This window comes from Rhinolophus hipposideros, assembly GCF_964194185.1.
Source record: "Rhinolophus hipposideros genome assembly, chromosome: 10".
Lineage (NCBI taxonomy): Eukaryota > Metazoa > Chordata > Mammalia > Chiroptera > Rhinolophidae > Rhinolophus > Rhinolophus hipposideros.
Window position 1 is genome coordinate 35,702,462 of NC_138056.1, and position 17,114 is coordinate 35,719,575.

Genomic DNA, 17,114 nt, shown 5'->3' on the forward strand with positions numbered 1-17,114 from the left:
CCGGTGGCGCAGGCGGTTAGAGCTCCGTGCTCCTAACTCCGAAGGCTGCGGGTTCGATTCCCACATGGGCCAGTGGGCTCTCAACAAAAAACAAAAAACAAACAAACAAAAAAAACTATCGGTGATTCATATATGTTGCTCTTTTTTGATTTGTGCTTTAGCAGAATTAGAATTGTGTAATTCTACAGAGCAATAAGATAGCATCCATTGTGCACCTGTTTATAATTGCATCAAGTTGAGCAGGTAAGGTGGTATAGAGGGTGCTGGAAGAGACTAGAAAGTAGTAGTGATTTAGTTATTTTAATGTCATTGGGAAAATGTTTCCAAGTATTTTGGATACATTTGATGTTAAATGTCAGGTAGAACTGTGATACATGTTATCTATAGGGTAACTTCAGAAATACACATGGAAGTGTCTGGAGAAGGACATCTTTAGTGTGGAGGGACCTCAGGAGGTAGTGATATTTTTTCCCAGACTTGCTGGTGAGGCTGAAAGATGAGGAAGAGATTCAGCAAACAGTAAGCAAGCCACAGTTACATCTGGAGCAGAGGGAACAGGAAGAACTGAGGGGAGCTCAGGTTCCTGAGCCTTGCAACTTTTGGATGAGTTAAAATGAAATTTATTCACCCAGATGTTGGCAGAATATTGGGTATCCCTGTTTAAAAGAGTTAATTCTCTTGAACAACTTGATGAGCTAGCTATTCAAGATTTTAAGACCAGTAAATGATAAACCGTGTGTTTGGCTGGTTTACAAAGCCATGCTCCTTGAGGATGCAGGAAAAGTTCAAGCAGGCTATTTGTACTACCTTTTTTCTAACTATATTTAATAATAAGCTTTTTACTTCAGCTTTACCTTAAGTAATAACAAAATTTGTGTTTGAAATCACACTGTTAGGCGAAGTCCTTTTCCAGAGACCACTATGTTAACAAGCATTGATAGCCTGTTGGATGCCGGGCACAGGAGGTACACACACCCAAACCACTGACCTTGGTCTTCAGGACCATCTAGCCACCTCGCCAGCAGTACGTGTTCTATGCTGGCTGTGCAGACTGATTCAGTCCCCCTTCCTAGTGGGCTCGCAGGTAAGGGAGACAGGTGTGGATAGTCTGTTGCAGTATTTGACCCATTTCTTACCTAGTGTTAGATGTGAGTTTTTAATCCCTTGTGCTTTTGTGTTCAAGTTTTAAAGTGGCTCACAATCATAAACCAAGAAATAAACTTACCTGTAATAGGCAAACATCTCCCAAGAGTGATGAACAAGTAAAACAAGGTCACACAAACCCTAGTTCCCATGTTTCCCCGAAAATAAGACCTAGCTGACCATCCGTTCTAATGCATCTTTTGGAGCAAAAATTAATATAAGACCAGTTCTTACATAAGACCAGGTAATATAATTAATATAATATCTAATCTAATACTGAGTCATATTAATTTTTGCTCCAAAAGATGCATTAGAACTGATGGTCAGCTAGGTCTTATTTTCGGGGAAACACAGTTGAGGATACTTGTTCCATAGATGTTACATACCATAATTTGTTTTGTAGTTACCCCAAGATAATTATTTAAAACTTTGTTATGAGAATCAGTGATCCTCTATTGTTTTACATTGGTAACTGATGAATATCTTATGCTTACAAATATTTTTCCCAACTTCAATCTGGTTTATAGTGTTTTTGCAGTAGAAATTAAAAATTTCTTGATACTATCTAATGATTTACCTTAATTTTTTGTGATAGATCAGTCTAATAAAATTTTTAATTTTTTCTGCTTCCTTCTGTTTAATATGGTATGGTTTTCCTCTGTCTAGCAGACTTAGACATTTATTCTTTTTTAAGTAAAAGTTCTCATGCTTTTTCTCAGTACATCTATTTTGACACAGTTGGAATCGGCATATGGATCTTATTTGTCCAAATCTACCCATATGTGAGCACCTAGGATTTGAAGATTTCCTTCAAACTGTTCTCTTCATTTAAAAATCATTTTTCTTTCAGTGACAGATGTTCATCTTAACTATTTTTTTATTTTTAAAATTTTATTGGGGATGGGGAACAGGACTTTATTGGGGAACACTGTGTACTTGCAGGACTTTTTCCAAGTCAAGTTGTCTTTTCAATCTTAGTTGTGGAGGGCGCCCCTCAGCTCCAGGTCCAGTTGCCGTTGTTAGGGGCAGAGCCCACCATCCCTTGCTGGAGTTGAGTCGAACCGGCAACCTTGTGGTTGAGAGCCCACTGGCCCATGTGGGAATCGAACCGGCAGCCTTTGGAGTTAGCACGTAGCTCTAACCACCTGAGCCACCGAGCCGGCCTTATCTTAACTATTTTTTAATTAAAGTTACACATATATGTGGCTTTAAAAGTTGAATCATTTTATAAGACTTAGAATACTTGTAGACCCTTCCCTTTCGCAAGTCTAGAGTGACCAATTTCAACTCAGCTATTTCTAAAAACTGAGGTGAAATTCACATAACAAAATTCATTTCAAAAAGGAATTCAGTGACATTTAGTACATTCATAATGTGCAACCACCACTCCTATTTAGTTCCAAAATATTTTCATCACTCCAAAATAAAACCCTGTACTCATAACGCAGTTAAATCCTCATTCTCTCCCCTCAGCTCCTGGCAAAAAACACTCATCTGCTTTCTGTTCCTATGGGTTTATCTATTCTGGATATTTCATACAAGTGGAATCATACAATATGTGACCTTTTATGTCTGGCTTTCACTTAGCATGATGTTTTTGGGATTCATTCACATTGTAGCATATATCAGTACTTCATTTTTATAACAATATTCCACATATGTATATACCATAATTTGTTTATGGATGTTTGGGTTGTTTCCACCTTTTTGGCTATTTTTAGTACTGCTATGAACATTCATTTACATGTGCTTGTTATGAGTCCCTGTTTTCAATCATTTTGTATAACCCTGTTTCCCCGAAAATAAGACCTAGCCAGACAATCAGCTCTAATGCATCTTTTGGAGCAAAAATTAATATAAGACCTGGGATTAGATTAGATTAGATATTTATTATATTACTTCGTCTTATATAAGACCCAGGTCTTATATTAACTTTTGCTCCAAAAGATGCATTAGAGCTGATTGTCTGGTTAGGTTGTATTTTTGGACAACATGGTGTATACTTAGAAGTGGAATTGCCCTAAATAATATACTATGATATCTTGATTTTTAGTTTATACCTCTTCACTTAGAATCCTTTTAATTATATAATAGTTTATGGTTAAGTCAGTATGTTTACATTTCTGTAAATATATATATATATATATTGTTGATGTAATTCTATACTTAATATCTGTAAATATGTGTTTGCATAAAATGTTAGTTCTTTCCTCTGCTTAGTGTTCTGTGTTCTAATTCATCAAATATCAGTATCTGCAATCAGGTTCACTTGTTTTTTTCTTGGTGATACCCCTCCCAGGACGCTCATCCTCTAGGTCCAATTCAGACATTACTGTTGAGACCTATAGTTCCGGAATGTTCTTTCGCCATCTGTGGGGATTCTTTCTGCCTCCAATGTCAGATTCCCTATGTCAGATTCCACATCCTATGTCTTCCTCCTTCCTGGTTTACTCCTTTTTGGTGAAACATTGTCATGTAGCTCCCAAAAAAGCGTCTCAATCCTTGGACCTCATTTCCTCTCTGTTTATGCCACCTCCTAGGTAATTTCATATAGTGTGTGGCTCTACGTGCTACCTCCAGCGGTTACTACACTAAAATTCATGCCTCCGGCACAGACGACCTAAAGGCGAGCATTAGATACTCATCCACCTGTTCAGCCTGCAGTTGGATAGCTAATACACACCTGGGCTTTATTCCAAACTGAACTCGGTGTTTGCAGCCAGACCTGCTTTCTCCCCAGGCATCTATTTCAGTAAATGGCAACAGGATTCATCCTCAGACCAAACACCTGAGTCATCCTTGCCTTTTTTCTCTTACACCACGTATCCATTTGATCACCAATTCTTCTTGGCTCTATCTTTTTTTTTTTTTAACTTATTTTAAGTGTGTCCTTCCAGGACCCATCAGCTCCAAGTCAAGTAGTTGTTTTCAATCTAGTTGTGGAGGGTGCAGCTCACAGTGGCCCATGTGGGGATTGAACCTGCAACCTTGGTGTTAATGTGCACCGTGCGCTAACCAACTGAGCTAACCAGCCGCCCCCGTCTTGGCTCTATCTTAACGATATATCCCAAATTTGACCACTTACCACCTCCACCAAAACCACCCTAGTCTGAGTCACCTCTTACCTCTACTGCTGTTGAAGCCTCTTACTTCCCCCTGTGACCCCACCGAGGTCTTTTCTACATCAGCATCTAGGATGATCTTTTAAAATATAAGTCACATGGTATCCCATATGCTCAAAAACTCCAGTAGTGGGCAGTCAGATGGCTCAGGTGGTTGGAGCACAAGCTCTGAACAACAGGGTTGCCAGTTCAATTTCCACATGGGCCAGTGACCACAACTAGATTGAAGGACAACGACTTGGAGCTGATGGGCCCTGGAGAAACACACTGTTCCCCAATAAAATTAAAAACAAACAAAACTCCAGTGGTTTCCCATCTCGTTCAGAATAAAATCTAAAATCCTTATCTTGTCCTACTAGGGGGTGTCAGGATCCTGGCAGGAAACGGATGTCATACTTAATTGAGGAATTTGGGCAGTGTCTTCTAAAGGAACTCCTTAAAAGTGTGATGTGGTTGATGTAGTGGAGCAGGGTGGAGAGTGGGTCTGGAGAAACAAATGGAAAGTATCAATATAGGGGTAGCTGCTCTCCCCCCCCCCCCAGCTACCGCTGTGTTCATCTCCTACCACCCTTGCCAGTCACTTGCACCTGGCTTCACAAACTTTCCAGGGTCATTGCCCTCGTTAATTCTTCTGCCTGGGAGAATCTTCCCGAGGTACTCATGTGGCTTGTTCCTTCATTTAGGTCTCCAGCTGTAACCTCACCAGAGAAGCCCTGTCTAAAAAATCACCCTCCCCCCCCAGCACTCCATCCCCCCAATTCTGTTCTTCAGAGTACTGAGTACTACCTGACATGTTGGTATTTTCAGATTAAGTAAGCTGCATTAGAACGGGGACCTTGTTAAACTGGTTACATCCAGTTTGTTAACATCCCTAGTACAGTATTACCTCGGTTTTCGAACTTCTCGTTGAGGAACATTTCATTTTACAAACCGCCGTAAACCCAGCAGTAAATGCTTCGGTTTTCGAACACGCCTCAGAAGTGGAACATGTCACACGGCTTTCTCTGAGTGCAAGATCCTGAGGCCTAGCTGTCGGCTGTTTTCGAACATTTCAGAACTCCAATGTTCTTCTGGAACGGATTACATTAGGAAACAGGTATTTAGAATAATGTCTGCCACATAGTAGGTTCTCAATAAATATTAGTTAAATGAATGCACATAAACATATTTTGAGGTCTTAGAAAAATTACTTTTTAAATTCTCACTGTTGGCAGATAGAGAATTTGGAAATGGACTCTAGATTGGAAATAATTTTTCCTAAAAATTGTTACCACTAATTATTTCTAGCTTAAAAACATTTTAAAAAATTGCTGTCACTAATTATTCTAGCTTAAAAAGACATAAAAAAAAAAAAAGCCTGCTGTCATGCGAGGCGGCCTGTGGGGTCTCAGCTCCCGCTCCCCACATAAGAACACAGGACATGGTGAGGCCAAAAAGGAACACCCACGGAACCATAGATAGGGCAGTCACACCACTATATTCTCGCTGGCAGCTGGGGTTGGAGACACAGGAGGCAGGAGCCACACTATCCACAACCCGCCATCCACTTGTCTCTGCCAAACAATCTCACTTGCTAGCAATCCACTTCTCTGCAATCTGCAATCCACACTCCGCCGCTTGCAGGCTCAGTCACCGTCTTCTTGCTAGCCCTCATTTTTTTGCTAGCGTAGCCACAGCAGTTATATTAGTGGCCAATGGCTCACTGGTTACAGCTGATGGCCAACTAGCCACAACTCCTGGCCATCCAATCACAGTCGACCACCATTTACTACCCGAGCCAGCACCTTTCCACGTGAGGCCGAGAGCCTGGAAACTGCACTTCTGGCTCTGTCCCCACACCTGCTGTCAGGAAGTCAGATGTCATTCTGATCCCCAGCCTTTGTAACCTGTGTTTTTCTTTTGTTATTTTATTCTCTTAGGATCATCTCTTTATTGTTTGGTGTTTTGAGAGTTGGCAATAATATCTTGGTTTTATCGTTTTTCATTTGTTCCACAAGATACTCGAGCTATTTCAGTCTCAAAGTTGTCTTGAAGTTCTGGGAAATTTTCTTGAATTACTACTTTAATATTTCTTCCACACTATTTGCTGTGTTCTCTTTCTGGAACTCATTACTTTTGCACGTTAGACTATCTGGACTGATCCTCTAACTTTTCTCATTTTTTTTAAAGATTTTATTGGGGAAGGGGAACAGGACTTTCTTGGGGAACAGTGTGTACTTCCAGGCCTTTTTTCCAAGTCAAGTTGTTGTCCTTTCAGTCTTAGTTGTGGAAGGTGCCACTCAGCTTCAAGTTGTTGTCTTTTCAATCGTAGTTGTGGAGGGCACAGCTCAGCTCCAGGTCCAGTTGCCGTTGCTAGTTGCAGGGGGCGCAGCCCAGGAGTCCAACCGGCAACCTTGTGGTTGAGAGCCCACTGGCCCACGTGAGAATTGAACTGGCAGCCTTCGGAGTTAGGAGCATGGAGCTGTAACCGTCTGAACCAGCGGCAGGCCCCACTTTTCTCATTTTTTACCAACTCTTGTCCATCTCATTTCCCTACTTTCTGGGAGGTTTCAACTTTATCTTCCAATCTCACTAAGTTTTCAATTCTACCTTCATATTTTTAATTTTCCAGAGCCAGTGGCATGATAGTAAATGTATATATGTGTGTATGTATGTGTATGTTTTTTATATATGTACCTATGTTGTGAAATGTATGTCGGTATGTTGGTAAATATTTAACTCTCTGGCGGGGAGGAGACAACTCTGATTTGCAGTGCTTACTTATTTCTATGGTATAAGAACTCCCACTATGGCTGATTTCAAGCTACGGGGTGGCGGGGGGGGGGCATTACAATGTGGAGTTGGGAAGCTATTATATAGTGTTTCCCTGTACAGAAACAATAAACGTAAATTACTTTAAGACCACTGATAATAGTAAAATAGTATAAAATAATTAGGAAATTATGAGTTTTGAGTATTACATTTGTTTTGAATATAATTTATTTACCTTTGAGTTTATATAATTTCGTTTTTAATAATGCCTGTGCTTCACTGGTTGAAGAATTCCTGAAAACTTAACAGTTGGCTCCTGCGAGACCTTACAAGCCAGATCTAGCTCACCACTGCTCAGAGCTCATTTTTGTTCCCTGAATTTTTTTTATAGAAATCTGTCAGATATATCTTCTCATCTCTGAATACTTAATGATAATCTTAAATTTTTTCTACCTCCACACTGTCTGTTTTGTTTGTGTGTCTTTTATGTTAGAGGGTTTCCCCCAATGTCCCGTAATCCTTTAAGGCTCTGGATTTCCATCCCTGCTGTATATAGTGTGCACAGTATTTGAATTGTATCTAGGTGCAGTTACTCCTTTTTTCTACTAGGTGGCGTATATTGCTGTTGCATCTACCCTGTACCTGCAGCTTATAATTTAAAAGTACTCTCATACTTGTTATTTCTTTGATTTTTACAACTTCCCAAAAAGTTGACTCCAGATTTTTTTGGAAGGAGGTTTGGTATAAATGTATTAATTTTTAAAAAAAATTATCCCCATTTTAAAGGTGGGGAAATTGAGGCCCAGAAAAGGTAAACTACTTTGAGATTCAAACTAAAGCCACTGGGATGTCTAGTGTGTCTATCACTATACCTTGATGCCTCTTACAAGCCTTTTCCTCAGATTTAAAATTTTTATTTATTTTTTATGATATGAACGGCCTTTATTGGTTGCAACAGGAAATTGAAGAGGAGGGGATACGACAGCTTCAGTTCGTGGGGCAGCTTCACACTCTGTTGCTAGCCTTCCTCAGGTTTTTTTTATTTCTTTTTTAAGAGAAGTGCAAATAATACAAGACCTGTAATAAGTCAACTTAAAAATTATTAACAAACGGTTTAGCTAATTCCTAATGTATGAAGATATCGATTAGCGAAACCAAATTTTAAAATCTCCAGAAAGTAAGTGAATTTAGGCACTGTTCTCTTTTATATTGTTTCTCTAATTTTGTTACCTATGAGTAAAAAATTAGCCTTCTCTTAAGCTAAGGATAAGAGTTGCCTTTCAGCTCCAAGCGGTTCATGGCATCCCAGGCTCACCTGTAGTCACATTGATTCTTGCACTATTACCCGTCACTGTGGCTACAAACACAGTGACATAGATAGCAGAAGGTTGGGAACGACATATCCTCAAAGTAGGATGGTGGTACCTCTCCCAAGGGAAGGAGGTGAGCAGCAGAATGGGGCAGGGCTACCCAGGGAGTTTCAACTGTGTTCGTAATGCTTTATTTCATAAGCTAGGTGATATATGCACGGGGGGGGGGATTTGCTATATTCTCTGTCTTTCTGTGCTCAACATAATTCTTTAAAAAGTCTCTATGAGGTCTAGAATTTTAAAAGCAGTTCATTCACTCAGCAAATATTGATGAGCACTTTTGTGACATGCATTCTACACCAGTGAACAGCAATTTAGGGTCTGGATTCATCGCTAATTCATTCAACACATTCACTAAGTGCCTCTTGTGGGCAAGGTGCTGGGACAGATGCTAATAAGATGACATACCTGACCCTGCACCTTAAAAGATGTACGGACTAGTGTGGCTAGACCACATTCATTAAGTGTACAAACCTCACAAGGTAGAAATTAACTTCAGAAGAGAGGAGAAGATAAAGTGTTAAGGAAAAATCAGAACATTTGGGAAGGCTTCCCAGAGCAGTGGCAGTTAAGCTGGATCTTGAAGGACATGTTGGGCAAGGGGGTTGGGGGAGCACCCCAGTAATAGAGCCTCCTGTGTAGAAGGAAGATCATGAGCAATGATGGTGGTGGGAGAGTGCAGTGTGAAGGACCAGTGACTATTTCAGTTTGGCTTTGAACTTAGTAGCAGTGACAGAGTCTGGGCCAGGGGGCCCAGATCCAGGCTGAGCTGATGGACTATCTGTAGGAGACACACGACCAGCGCTATTGGCTGTTAGTGAGGGCCAGTCGGGGGGCGGGTAGGAGTTGCTTTCTAGAGCCTGGGTGGGCACAAACAGGACCTGGGCCTGTGGAGAGAAGAGTAGAGTCCACAGGACCTAGCAGCTGGTAGGCTTTGGGTTGGAAACATCGCTCACAGGTGGCTCTTCAATTTCGGCTTAAACTCCCGGAATGGAAAGGTCACCACTCAAAAAAATTGTTTTTTACTGCTGGGTCGTAGTTCCTCATCTATTTGCCGGGTCTAATATGGAGCCCTCCTTCACAGACTGTGGTGTGGGGCCGGGAGATGAAGAGGAGGGACAGCTTGGACAAGTAGAAAGAGTGCTGTGTCTGCAAGGGGGCTGTCCTCTGGTTCTGGTAGTCAGTGTGCCTGCGGGTGAGCCGGCTCAGGGGCCCATATGAGGAGCTGCTGCGTTGGGGCTGTGTCCTCCACTCGGGCCCGGAGCAACAGGCTGCAGTTGGGATCTCCTGGTTTGCGTTTGGGGCCTAAGGGGGACACCATGCCTACAGTGGGGAATTTGGGACAGAGACCGTCTTGTACTGGAGGTGTGGGATGGTCCTGTGTCACCCGGGGGGTCCCGCTCTGCTAGCATATACTCTACCAGTCCAGGGGAAGGGCACTTCGACTGCTCTGGGATCTCAGCGTGGGCCACCAGCGTTGGCCCTCATACCTCACTAGCAGTGCTTTTGGCTCAAAGATTGGGGCAAGGCTGGTCTTCAAGGAAGACTGACAAGGTATCAGGCAGAGCCCCTCCTATAATTCTCCAGCTAACAGGTTGTAGTGCCTGAAATTCCATTGTTGGAGAGGCACAAACATTTCCTAGAGGGTACCTTGTTTGAGAGCCTATACTAATACACTTATTTATGAACAAATTCACAAAGATTCAAAGATCATGGTTGGTGTAACTAGTAAAGCCCTAAATGAACTAAACGCATTATTTACACAAATCACGCTGAGCTCTCACTGCGTCTAACTCAGGATCAGGGACTCACAGATTACAAACTGTTTTGCCTCCATAACGTCATTGGAGCATTACAGCGACATGACTGCAGAAATTACTAAACTCCTTTGTCTCAGTTTTTCTCATAAAACAGATGTTAAGTTCTTAGAAAATAGATGTCAAGATGCCCAAGGTCACAGGCCAAGATGAGGCCACAGAGTCTGGACACTGGATTTGAGAAATAAGGTTTATTTTCATTTTCTCAAAGTAGCTGGGGGGTCTGACATCTCAGTGCTGCTGAAGGACTGCTTTCTGACCAGGACAGTTCTCTGACCTTTGAAAGCAAGATGAAGAGTGGGTGGGGGCTGGAAAGGAAAGATGTAGTTAGCCTAGGTGGGTGTATGATGGGACCCAGAGTGTATGGCAGGAGGGTCACTGAGGAAGGTGAACTGGGATTTGGGGGGGTGTTCAGTTAGCCAGTCAGGTGACGAGACTTAGGTTCCCTCTACCCCGCTGGAAGAGCCCGGAAGAACAGGGAGTCTGCAAATAACAAGTCAGGATGGAACCAGGTCTGTCAGTGCCTAAGCCCTGTTTTCTCCATCCTGCACTGCCCCCCAGGAGGGCTGTGTTAACTCTGGCAAGTCTCACTGCCTGGGTCATCCTTGCCTGGAAAAGAAGGAGGTTGGACCAGTTAGGTTCCAAGCCCCTGCTGTCCATGCCATGCTAAGTTCTGGAAGCAGGGGAAGCTGTTCAAGTCTCCAGGACCTTCAGAAGAGAGGCCCTGGGGCAGCGGGCAGAGTGTTTTCAGTTCTGACTGAATCACTTTTTCCTACATCCTGACAGATTCCTTTGTGGCCTTGTGCCTACCCGAAGATTGGAAATCAGGTGTATATGTGAGTCACCTTCTGGGCTCTGCCCAACCTGCCCATTTCTTCATTCAGCAACATTCTCTAAACACTTACAAAGGGCCTAGGCCCTCTCCTCTCCTGTCCCATCCATCCATCCATCCATCCATCCATCCATCCATCCATCCATCTAAACAATAAACATTTATTGAACATGCATCAGGTACTATTTTAGGGTTTGGGATATAATAGAGAGCAAAAACAGCCATGGTCTCTGCTCTCATGGAACCTACTGGGATTTGGAGGAGAGAGAGAATTAATCAAATAATCACCAAATGTAGATGCCAACTGTGACAAGTGCAACAAAGGAGATATGCCTGGTGCGACAAGATTCAATGATTACTGGGTGGGGGAATCTCCAAGAGGGCAGAGAAGGCTTCCCAGAGGAAGTGCCTCTCGATCTGTTATTTGAAGTAAGGGGGAGTGAAGTGGGAGGGGTGTGGGCATTCTAGGCACAGCCAATAGCCTGTGCAGAGGCCTCATGGCAGCAGGGAACACAGTCAGTGTGCAGGAAGGACGGGCTGAGGAGGAGGGAGGGAGGGAGGCAGGGGTCAGACCTGCCGGGCCTTGTAGGCCTTTTCACGGAACTGTCTTTTCTTTAGAGCCAAGGGGATAAAGGGTTTGAATTGGGAGTGGCATGATTAGCCTTACATTTTTAAAACGAATATTCCCCAGTCACTGTTTTATTTTTCCTATAGTGTTGGTTATTGTCATGCGTTTTAATAAGGCAATTTTTAACCCTCCAAGAGTTTTTAAGCATTTTTGTTCATTTTCATAACTTTTCAGGGTCTTTTCTCCCTGACTGTAATTTGTTTGAGCACTTTTCCATATTTGTAATAGTTGAACGTTGGAACTGCCTAAAGGCCCAATTGATGAGTGAACTTCTTGGGACCACCAACTTAGAATCACAGAGGAGGGAAGCCTGACGGGACATGTTATTGGGGTGCTCATTTTTTTGTTGGATACGTTGAGACTCTGAGAAGGAAGGGTCACAGTGAAGGGACAGTGAGGACTAGCGTTTGAGCTCCTTCCTGGGTCCTGGCCTAGTGCCCTTTCCCCTCTGTTCCTGGTCCAGTTGTGAGCAGAAACGGATCGAAGTGGGATTACAGGAGTTGTCTAAATCTTCCTTTTGCATGTCTCTGTTTTCTGATGTTTCTATAAGAGTATAAATTGCTTTGGCACAAGATAAAAACACAAAGAGTAAAAGAAAGAATTAAAGAGTTCTATGCAAGGTATTTCACCTGAACTCCCCCTCTGCCATGCAGTATTATTGCCCTCCCATCAGCACTGCCTCTCCAAAGACAGTGGCCTTCAGGGACATTCTGGTTCAGACTCAGGGTCACACAGATCCCAGCTTTGAGCCACAGGGTCCAGGAAAAGCCAGTGTGTTCTGGGAGCACAGATCCCTGGAGCCTGCACACCAGAGGTGGATGAGATGCTAAATGGGGAGAGGCAGGCCATAGGGAGGAGGGACTGCGAGCCCCAGGGAGCCCAGCAGAGGGCAGCAGAGGAAGCTCACCCAAGGCTCCTGTGAGCCTCTGCTGAGAATGTGGAGAATATCCCTGGGGGTCCAGAGGCTCTATGGAGAATTTAAGTCAGGTTCTGAAAGAAGGGAATGGGAAAGCTACTCTAGATTTGTGTAGGGGGGATGATGGCCTGTGTAAAGCTAGGGAGGCAGGAATTAAATCAGAATTGTCAGAGGTGAGGATGGGGACTAGATGCTCCATGCAGGCAGGGAGGAACTGACTATCTGATTCATGCAAGCAGCTATACTATTAGAACAGTGCCTAGCACGCAGTGTGCATTAAATTAATAGTCATTGATCAAATGCACAAATGGAGATACTGTTGGGTTAGGGGAAGGAAGGAAAGGCATGGCAAATGTTTGAGTGGATGACTAAAAAGAAAGGAATTTTTACTTATCGAGCCTACTATTCATTGGGCAATGTGCTAATAATAAGCTCCTTAAATTCATGATCTCTCTTTTTAAAGTGAGTTTTTTAATTGAAAAATAATATACACTTAATGTTAAAAAAATATGAAACAAAACAAAATATCTAAAAATAAGTCTCACTCTCATCCCAGACACTCACGTCTCCTTCTCAGAGGCTAACAATGCATTTTTGCATGTATTTTTAGAAGTTTTACATGCATATCCCTTGAGGGTTACCTGCTCCCTTCCTCATACAGGAAATTGGCCTGTAGTTGGCTTTTCTTGTAGTGTTCTTATCTGGTTTGGGTATCAGGGTAATAATGCTGACCTTATAAAATGAGTATGGGAGTGGTCCTTTCTGTTCAATTTTCTGGAAGAGTGGAGAAGCACTAGTGTTAATTCTTCAAATGATTGGTAGAATTCACCAGGAAAACCATCTGGTCCTAGGCTTTTCATTGTTGGGAGATTTTTGATTACTGCTTCAATCTCCTTACTTATTATTGGTCTGTTCGGATTTTCTGTTTCTTCATGATTAAGTCTTAGTAGATTGTATGTTTGTAGAAATTTATGAATTTCTTCTAGGTTTATCCAATTTTTGGCATATAATTGTTCATGCCAAATGCAGTCTCTTATGATTTTTTGTATTTCTGTAATAACAGTTGTAATGTCTCCTCTTTCATTTCCAATTTTATTTATTTCAGTTGTCTCTCTTTTTTTTTTTAGTCTAGCTAAAGGCTTGTCAATTTTTGTTATGTTCAAAAAACCAGCTCTTAGCTTCATTGATCTTTTCCATTGTTTTTCTGGTCTCTATTTCATTTATTTCTGGTCTCTTTGTTATTTCCTTTCTTCCGCTAACTTTGGGCTTGTTTTTTGTTTGTTTGTTTGTTTGTTTTTGTTTTTTTACTAGTTCCTTGAGATGTAAAGTTAGGTTGTTTATTTGACCTCTTTCTTTTTTTCCTAATGTAGGCATGTATCTCTATAAACCACCCTCTTAAAATTGCTTTGCTGAATCCCATAGGTTTTGGTATATTGTGCTTCTATTTTCAAGATATTTTTAAAATTTCCCTGTTGATTTCTTCTTTGATTGATTTATTAGTTGTTCAGGAGTATGTTATTTAATTTCTACAATATTGCGAATTTGCCAGATTTCGTCCTGTTATTGATTTCTAGTTTCACACCATTGTGGTCAGAAAAGATACTTGATGTAATTTCAGTCTTAAATTTGCTAATCTTAAATTTGTGACCTATTCAAGGTTGCCGGCTCAACTACTGGAGTCCCACAAGGGATGGTAGGCTCTTCCCCCTGCAACTAAGATTGAACACGGCACCTTGAGCTGAGCTGCCGCTGAGCTCCCGGATGGCTCATTTGGTTGGAGCGCGTCCTCTCAACCACAAAGGTTGCCGGTTCGACTCCCGCAAGGGATGGTGAGCTGTGCTCGACTGCCCCTGCAACTAGAAACAGCAACTGGACCAGGTGCTGAGCTGCGCCCTCCACAACTGAGACTGAAAGGACAACAACTTGAAGCTGAATGGCACCCTCCACAACTAAGATTGAAAGGACAATTTGACTTGGAAGAAAGGCCTGGAAGTACCCACTGTTTCCCAATAAAGTCCTGTTCCCCTTCCCCCCCCAAAAAAAAATTGTGACCTATTATATTGTCTATCCTGGAGAATGTTCTATGTGCACTTGAGAAGAATGTGTATTCCGCTGCTGATGGGTGGAATGTTCTGTAAATGCCTGTTATGTTCATTTGGTCTGAAGTGGCATTCAAGTTTATTATTTCCTTATTTATTTTCTGTCTGGAGTACCCATCCATTGTTGAAAGTGTGGTACTAAAGTCCCCTACTATTATTGTATTGTTGTCTATTTCTCCCTTCAGATCTGTTAGTATTTGCTTAATATCTTTAGGTGCTTTGAAGTTGGATGCATACAAGTATATACTTATGATTGTTTTATCTTCTTGACGAATTGACCCTTTATCATTACACAATGACCTTTGTCTTTTGTTATCATTTTAGGATTAAAGTGTATTTTGTCTGATATAAGTATAGCTATCCCTGATCTTTTTTGGTTTCCATTTGCATGGACTATCTTTCTCTATTCCTTTACTTTGAGCCTGTATATGTCCTTACAGTTGAAATGAGTTTCTTGTAGGCAGCATATAGTTGGGTCTTGTTTCTTTTATCCATCCACCGATTCTATGTCTTTTGATTGGAGAATTTAACCACTTACATTTAGAGTGATTATTGATAGGTAAGAACTTGCTAATGCATCTTATTATTTTCTGGCTGTTTTAGAGTTTATTTGTTCCTTTTCTCCTCTCTTGATGCCTTCCTTTGTGAATTGATGATTTTCCATAGTGGTATGTTTTATTCCCTTCCCTTGTTTTTTTTGACTCCAGGGGAAATTATTTATTTATTTCTTTTTAAAAAGATTTTATTGGGGAAGGGAAACAGGACTTTATTGGGGAACAGTGTATACTTCCAGGACTTTTTCCAAGTCAAGTTGTTGTCCCTTCAATCTTAGCTGTGGAGGGCACAGCTCAGCTCCAGGTCCAGTTCCCATTGTTAGTTGCAGGGGGTGCAGCCCACTATTCCTTGCAGGAGTCTAACTGGCAACCTTGTGGTTGAGAGCCCACTGGCCCATGTGGGAATCAAACTGGCAGCCTTCGGTGTTAGGAGCATGGAGCTCCAACTGCCTGAGCCACCGGGCTGGCCCCTATTCCGTTCTCTTTATCTTTTCTTAATCTATTGTAGGTTTTTGCTTTGTGGTAGCCATAAGGCTTACATAAAATATCTTATAGATATAACAGTATATTTTATGCTGATAACAATTTAACTTTAATCGCATATAAAAACTCTACCCTTTTATCCCCTCCTTTTTTGTTTTGGATGTCAGAGATGACCTCTTTTTATACTGTATATTCATTAGCAAATTATTGTAGTTAATTCTTTTTAATACTCTTGTCTTTTATCCTTTATACTGGAATTAAGTGGTTAACATACCACATTATAGTATTAGAGTATTTTGAATTTGTATATGTATTTACCTTTACTAGCATGTTGTATATTTTCATATGTTTTCCTGTTACTAATTAGCAACCTTTCAGTTCAGCTTGAAGAACTCCTTCCAGCATTTCTTGTAAGGCAGATCTAGTGGGTGATGAACTCCCTTAGCTTTTGTTTTTCTGGGAAATTCTTTATCTTGTCTTTATTTCTGAAGGATAATTTTGCCAGATAGAGCACTCTTGATTGGCAGTTTTTTCCTTTAAGCGCTTTTATCATCCCACTATTTCCTCACTTTTAAGGTTTCTGCTGAGAAATATGCTGATTGCCTTGCAAGTTGCTAGTAAGTTACCAGCTTCTTTTGTCTTCCTGCTTTTAAAATTCCCTCTTTGTCTGATTTTTGGCCGTTTTATTATCATGTGTCTTGTAGAGGATCTCTTTGAGTTTAAGTGACATATGAGCTTCATGATCTTGGATACCCACACCTCTCCCCAGATTTCGGAAGTTCTCAGCCATCATTTCTTTAAATAAGCTTTCTAACCCCTTTCTCCCTTTGGAGCTCCAATAATTCACAAATCATTTCTTTTGAGGTATCCTATAGATTGTGGAAGGTTTCTTCACTCTTTTTCATTCTTTTTTCTTTGTTCTCCTCTGACGGGGTAATTTCAAAATTCCTATCTTCTACCTCACAGATTCTTTCTTCTGCTTGATCCATTCTGCTGTTGATGCTCTCTATTGCATTTTACATTTCATTCATTGTAGTCTTCAGCTCCAGAAAGTTTGTTTCTTTCTTTATGATTTCTCTCTTTGTTAAACTTCTAATTTTGTTCATGTCTTGTTTTTCTGATTTCAATGAATTGTCTTTCTGTATTTTCTTGTAGCTCATTGAGTTTCCTTAAACAGCTATATTGAATTACTTGTCAGGTAAATCACAGCTTTCCATCTCTTTGGAATTGATTACTACAAGATTAGTGTAATCCTTTTATGGTGTCATGTTTTGTTACTTTTTCATGTTCCTTGAAGTTTAGTGTTGCTGTCTCTGCATTTGACAGAGCAGTCACCTCCTCTAGTCTTTACTAACTGCCACCTTCAATGTGTTCAAACTTGTATTTTTTGCTCCAGTGA